The 7,254-nt window shown below is 35.3% G+C and overlaps 1 protein-coding gene across 1 annotated transcript in view; it reads left to right on the forward strand.

Annotated features, from left to right (window-relative positions):
* Positions 1–3,249: 3,249 nt before the first annotated feature.
* Positions 3,250–7,254, forward strand: part of LOC121305329 (leukotriene B4 receptor 1-like) — a 10,307-nt gene continuing 6,302 nt past the window's right edge. The window contains exon 1 of the mRNA XM_041236939.1: positions 3,250–3,448. The gene's annotated coding sequence lies outside the window, so the exon portion shown is untranslated. The remainder of the gene's footprint in view (positions 3,449–7,254) is intronic.

Raw genomic sequence — 7,254 nt, forward strand, 5'->3', positions numbered from 1 at the left:
AAAACATCCAGTGGGGATCGCTCTGGGTGACAGCAGCGCCATGCTGCAGAGGGTGAGCTGCGTATACTCTGGAGGAGAGAGTGCGCTCTGCAGGAACGACAGCTACGCAACCCTGAAACTGCAAGCGGTGCTTGTGAAGGCAATGCCCAGCCAAGGCCATGTGAAGCAGCAGGAGTCGTCATATGAGCACCTGCTCATCAGTAGGTTACTTTAGGGGATAGTGATCCCAAGTAATGTACAGAGAGGGTTACATAGTGTAACCGGTTCCTGCCATGAAAGTATTCATGATACCTCGAATGGGAGGAGGTCCCAGGCGGAACTGAAACATGGAATCGTTTTCCACAGTGGCGAGCACCCAGGAGTCTGAGATGCAAGAGTGCCAGTTCTTTAGATGTTGTGCCAAAAAGGGGGTCTGAGGCCGGCAGCCTTCAGGCATGCTGGTGTTTGGGCTGGCCACGTCATGCATTCCCTCTGACTGCTGGGTGTGCCCTGTACATAAGAACATAAGAAAGTTTACAAACGAGAGGAGACCATTTCGGCCTACCTTGCTCGTTTGGTTGTTAGTAGCTTATTGATGAACCTGTGAATACTCAATATAACTTTCCTCGTGAGTATTTTAGTTCAACAGTCATTCAGCGTAACGAGTCACTTCAGGATAGCAATACAAAAAAAGACGTGCAAACCCTCAATTCAATATAGATAAATACAAGACAAATGTGCAACATTAAAACAAACACAAGAAAATAGCTATTTAAACTACAGTGAAAAAATTATGAAGCAAATAACAATACTCAAAATTTAAATCAAATCAATTGTACAGGGTTATATTCTACAAATAAAACAAATTACAATACAAGTGAATAAATCAAAATGCTAAATTATTACAGTGATTGTCACCCTGCTACATAAATATCTCATAGAGAGCTCAAAAGCACCTCACAAACACATATGAGTGAGTCTTAACTGGGCTGACAGACCACCCTGTAGTGAATGAACTATCCTTAAGAGTGCAGAAAATAAAAGCCGTGTTCACAGCGCAGTGTTGGTGCATTGCATAATCGAGAGAATATATATTCCCCTCCCCCCATAATGAATTAGAAAGTGTAAAATCAATCACATTGAATATAAACGAAGAAAAAAGTGCCTCATTTTGGTTTGAAGTTGAAAACTGAATGGTTACCACGGACAGGCGTATGAAAAAGGGGATTTGTTTATTTTAAGAGCTCCTAGTCCCTTTAACACTTCTGCCTCTGTTATGCTAAAGTTATTTAAGACTGGATAGGAATAAGTCAACATGTGGGGCATGTTGCTTGTATCCTCCTTTGTAAAAACTTTGTGAAAAGTAATAATTTTAGTACATTATTGGAATATTGGAAAAACTTTTTGGAATTGGTTTTAGCCCCCTTAGCAATGTCCATTTCTATCTCTCTCGTGGCCTTTCTAACTTCCTTTTTGACTTGAGTTTGCAGTTCCAAGTACTCTTTCTGTGTACTTTGTTCTTGGTCTCTTTTAAATGCTCTGTAAAGTGCCAATGTTCAAGGAAGGTGAAGCATGTGTGCACCATAATTTCAGCCCTGCATTTAGATGATTTATTTACAGCTGTATGTATGCCCCTTTGCAAGGTGCCAGCAGTATCCCAGAAAATACCACAGTTTCGGTCTTGTCTTTTAATTTCCTTCCTAACTCTCTGAATTTTTTTTTGCAGTGATCTTGGTCTGTCTCTTCCAATGTTGTTTGTTCCGATGTGGATGACTGCTACCAGGTTGTCTCCTGTTCGTTCTAGGAGCCTGTCTACGTTCTCGGTGATGTGCATGACAGAGGCTCCTGGAAGGCAGCACACTGTTGTAGTAAGGGGGTCCAAACTGCGAGTTGAACTTGCTGTGGTTCTCAATATGGAGACCTCCTATTTGTTTTGCTGCCTGGCCAGCACTGTTTATGGGGTCCTGGATGTTGTTCCTTTCGTCCTCTTGATGCTGGTTTTGATCATCTAAATTTTGAAGTGTGTCAAATTTGTTTGACGTTTTGTACAGTGCAAGCAACTAAATGGGTATGTTATTGTAAGCAATAAGAGAAGTGATACGTTTCTAGACAAGGACAGCTGAGTCATGGTTTCAGTGAGTCTATACAGTTGGTTAGGTACCATGGGTTTTTGTTACATGGTTTAAAAAAAAAAATCTTTTTAGCAACTCGTAGTATTTTTTCAAGTCTGGGGGATGTATTCATTATAACATAGATCGCTGTTTGTGATAAGACAAAGACTATTTTTAAACTCCCAGAAAGCAACTCACCAATGGTAGTTCCTTAAACACGAAGTGCAGCAAGGAAAAGATTTTTTACAAATGCTAGGAAAAATCTAACACACGTTTAACAAAATGGGTGTGTCTGTCACATAGGGAAACGTGAGCATTACAAAGTGATGGTACAGACTAGATAAGATGGAGTTATTGTGTATGCTGTGTTTACATTCATATCCTATTGTTTTAGTGCTGGTTGTACATGGGTTTTTCATGTTTCTCAAAACTTAAATGAATGTTCTTTAATTCTGGATTTGACAGAAAACAAAAGTGTACTTCGCACCATATTAATAAACCTAATTAATAACGATAATTAATAATATCGCCTATTAAAGAAAGCAGAGTATCACTCACCTGTACACTAGAATGTGTGTTATTAATTGCAGGTATGCATTGGCTTCCTTTCGTCTTTTTGACAGTCAGCTATTACAGTTACACACCCCCTATTGGTCATTTTATGAAACTACTTTTTTTTAGAAATTCAAATTTTCAAAGTAAAATGTCAGGTTTTGTTGATTACTTTAAATATTAATAAAATGTAGATGAAATATCTTGTCATTGCAATGAAATGTGTGTATTCTGTGTAATTTAAGCTTTCTTTTTGTTAAAATACATTTTTTGAAATAATAAACACATCCTTGTTTTAATGTTTTTGTTTTTTTGTTGTGAAGGTCCCTTCACTGGGGTCTTTCCAGTCAGTAACCAATCAGCTGATTCTTGTATTGACTGACCTGCTTTCAGCCAGTAACATGGACCCAGAAGACACTGCTGAGGTGACCTAGGAAGTGCAACACATTTCCATGGAATAGGACAAATAGAACAAGTGTAGTACCAGAAATGTGTGCTTTAACATGTGCTTCTTTCAAAACTGCACATTGGAGTAGTTAAGGCAACGTTTATTTTATTTTTACCACTTATGAAAAAGCAAAACAAGCCAAACAACAAATTTTTTTTTTTTTTTTTTTTTTACTTTATGAAACAAACAACAAATTATTTGATAGTCTGATAACAGACAAGATTGTATGACTATGACACATCTACCACGTTGTTACCACCCCCGAGGTATCTGTAGTTCTGTTTCTCACACAGGGATTCACACTTCAGACCTGCACTCGACTCGTATGTTGTTTCCAGACCGTCCTTTCAAATTAAAGGTAAGTCATATATTTTAAAGTTGATAAAAATTGGTGTACATTATGAAATGGTTCTGATAAATGAAATATTAATAACATTTAGCAATGGCATATTCTAGTGGTTTTCAACCCCTTTTTTTTTTTTTAAACTACTCTTTCTGTCTGGAGATTTCAGCTCAAGTGTCACTTTGCAATTTCCCCTGTACTGAACGGTAGCGCAGTTTCAAAGGTAGGCTTATCACAAAGGAAGAATAATCTGATTAACTGGTTTTTTTTTGTTGTTTGTTTGTTTTTTTTAAACGAAAAACATTTATTTAATATATATTTTGTCATAACAGTTTGGGACTGACAAGAAACAGATATAGAAATTATACCTAGAACTACAGTTGTCATTGTGTCTGTCATAATAAAAAACGATGGGTTTGGCTCCTGAACTTCAAATCTTCGTGCTTGTTTTGAATAGCTACAGGAGATATTTTCAGACATGATTTATCTATCAACAGCTGTAAAAATACTTACTTTCTATTTTAAAATACTTATTTTCTAGTTAAAATGAATAGACCAATACAACGCAGAACTGCACAGCAAGTCTTAGGCGTGATTATATTGAAAAACAAAACAAAACAAAACGTTACCGAATAATAGTTCACCAAATCAGCTATTGCAGGAGAATGAAATTAAAATAAATTAAGGGAAAAAAAATACAAGTGAGGAAATTAAAGGTAAGCACTATGTTTCGTAGCGTGCGGCGTTGCAGTAGCTTTATATGCATTTTAATACAGCGGTATGCAGGTACGCCTGGCAGTTCTTATCATCTTAGCATAAATATGTGTGCCATTTAAAATAATTACAATATCAAAAACGTGATCCTCAAGATAAAACTATAATAACTAAGAAAACTGCTGATAAACTTTGTATTAAAGCCTGTATTAAAGCCAAGATATATATATATATATATATATATATATATATATATATATATATATATATATATATATATATATATATATATGCCCAACGTTCGATATGCTGTACATTTATTATATGTTGTTATTTATTATTATTGTTCACTTTACACATTCTGCAAGACTCTGGACTCCCTGTGTTTTCTTTTCTTTGTTTTTTTTTGTTTGTTTTTGTTTTTTTTTCAAGAGAAACGATACAGAACACCGAATATCAGTTTCATTAGAAATGTGGTTGAAGTGGTCGGGTTCCAATAATCCACTTTGTTTCACAGTTCATTATGGTGTATTAATAAATAGATTGTTAGACAATATCCAGGATGTAGTAACAGTTGCGAACTACTTAGATAAAGTAAAAATAAAAATAAATGAACAAAGCCAATTCTCTAGACCTGAGCTAACTTTGTATCACTGCGCCTCATCTGAAACCAAGGAAAACACGAAACAGACCACTACCAAGAAATTCATTTCTTATGAAAACAGATTAAAACAAAGCTAAGTATGTCACTATGACAGGCTAAACACCCAAATCAAACCAACAGAACGACAACAACACAAATGTCACACCGATTTGTTTGAAGAGTCAGCTTTGTGTTTCACTGTTAAAAATAAAAAAAAAAAAAAAAAAAATAAAAAAACCCGACCTATTACAACTGGAAAATAGTAGTATTCGTGTGGTAACTGTGCAGTGTAAGTAAGCAGTCAGATATCAGATAACAGGTATTTAATAGTAATTTCAGTAGGAAATGTGTAGTATTCATAAGTAGAGAAAAAAAAAAAACTACTTATTAGAACAAAAAATTACTACTTATATACTGCTGTATTCTGTAGTGATTGTGTGGTAATTAAGAAGGCAGTTAGAAGTAAAAATGTAATAGCAATGCCATTTATTATTATTTTTTATAACACTTCATTACGAGGTCAGTGGCAGCACAAAACTCAGCCTTTGGTTTGTTTATAAGCGCAAATTATTTCTTTTATTATTCAGTTCAATATTCAATTCAATTAAATATTTATTTCGTCTTCAGAACTGCTCTGTCTTTCCCATTTGCGGCCAACAAAGCTCCAGACCTCCATTCCACACCTCTCTCCCGTTCAAACTCCCCAAAAGCCCACGTTGCTTCCCCCACCTCTCTTTCAAACTCCTCTACTCATTTTTCAGCGCTCGTCTCTTAGTCAAGTTTGAACACTCCCACTAACATGTGTACAGTATCAGAGATGCACATTCTAGAAAGTTCAGCTGAATTTATAATGAGATGTGGTCCCACAGTTAAATTAACTACAAATATTTACAATTCCAGTTACAGTTTGTAAACATATTAATTGTCTATCTGTGACTAAGCCCTTCCTCAATTCTACTGTACTTGGCTGCAGTCCCTGATCCTGTCTGGATGGTATCCTTTGAAGCTGATAGCTTACAGATATATATGTACCTGAACCATAGTCTACCTTGATAGCATTCTGTAATTAGAATTATTTGTTGTTTCTTTCCGCTAACCTAGTTAGGTTCCACAGAGTGGAGGCATCACCACTTTGTTATTGTTGCTTGTATGGTTTGGTTCCACTGGGCTATATTTTCAAACCTTATTGGAAAGAGAATTTTGAGAGGGAAATACACCACACTTACTCTATTGATTAACTATACAGAACCCAGGTCTCATAGCTTGGGCTCACACATAGATCACCTCTAGTCTCTGCTTTGGATAAAAGTTTATCACACATGTTTTCGCTAAATGACGAATCGGAAAACTTTATAATAATAATAATAATAATAATAATAATAATAATAATAATAAGAAGAAGAAGAAGAAGAAGAAGAAGAAAAAAAGGAAGAAGAAGAAGAAGAAGAAGAGAAGATAATAATTATAATAATAATATATTTTTGTCAATTTCGCACCTTAGGTAATTAATTAATTATAATAAATTAATTATATTTTGTATTACCTTGACAGACAATTATAATTGTAATAATTTTTAAGGCTTATAAGTACACCTTACTTTAGGGAAAAACAGGTATTTAAGTGTTTGCCTCAAAAATGCATTGAGCACAACTGGCAACGCACGAGAAAAGGCAAACTGGGAAATGCCAACACTGCAACTGTTTAAAACGTTCTTTCAAAAGTTCTTAACAGATTGTTGCAATTGCAAGTATCACAATTGCCTGCAGCTTTAGTACATCTCATTGTAATATTTGAGAACCCTCATTTGCACTATCTCCACTCCATGTTTTAGCAAATTTATGCAGGATCGCCCATAATTACATATTCATCTAAGGCTGAACCGCAAAGAAAAACTGCTGCCGCAAAGTATTCCCTAAAAAGTAACTGATCAGTATCTGATTTCTGTTTGTAACTAGGTGACATATTAGTTGTGTCTAACAATAAACGTTTATGCTATAGATGGGTAACCTTTGAATATTGGAATCAATAAATTGACACTTACTAACATAGCCATTGCTATTCTGTGAACTAATTTGCAGATATCAAATTAATCGCCGTTTTCTTTACAATTTCGCAGTTTCGTGCAACTTCACCATAATTGCAACATATTCACTTTTATAAGAGATGACATCTCTTGTGGCTCTGGCTACTGAAACTTATGATGAGACACCCTGCACGCAATATCTTACCTTATTATAAATCATAAAAGATTGTAATTTGGAACTACTATTACATACTATAACATACAAGAGTCGTGGTGTTTTAAACTTTAGATCTGCACCGTAGTTTCTTATGTGCAAGATAAGCTGCTCTTGAGATGTAATGGTGACTCCTTGATTGCTCTCATGTGAATTATAATTAATGGAAAAATGAGGAAAGTCTGTACCAGTAATTGAAAGTGGATTTTCCACCATTGAACTGAGAT

The sequence above is a fragment of the Polyodon spathula genome, chromosome 42 (assembly GCF_017654505.1).
Source record: "Polyodon spathula isolate WHYD16114869_AA chromosome 42, ASM1765450v1, whole genome shotgun sequence".
NCBI classification, from domain to species: domain Eukaryota; kingdom Metazoa; phylum Chordata; class Actinopteri; order Acipenseriformes; family Polyodontidae; genus Polyodon; species Polyodon spathula.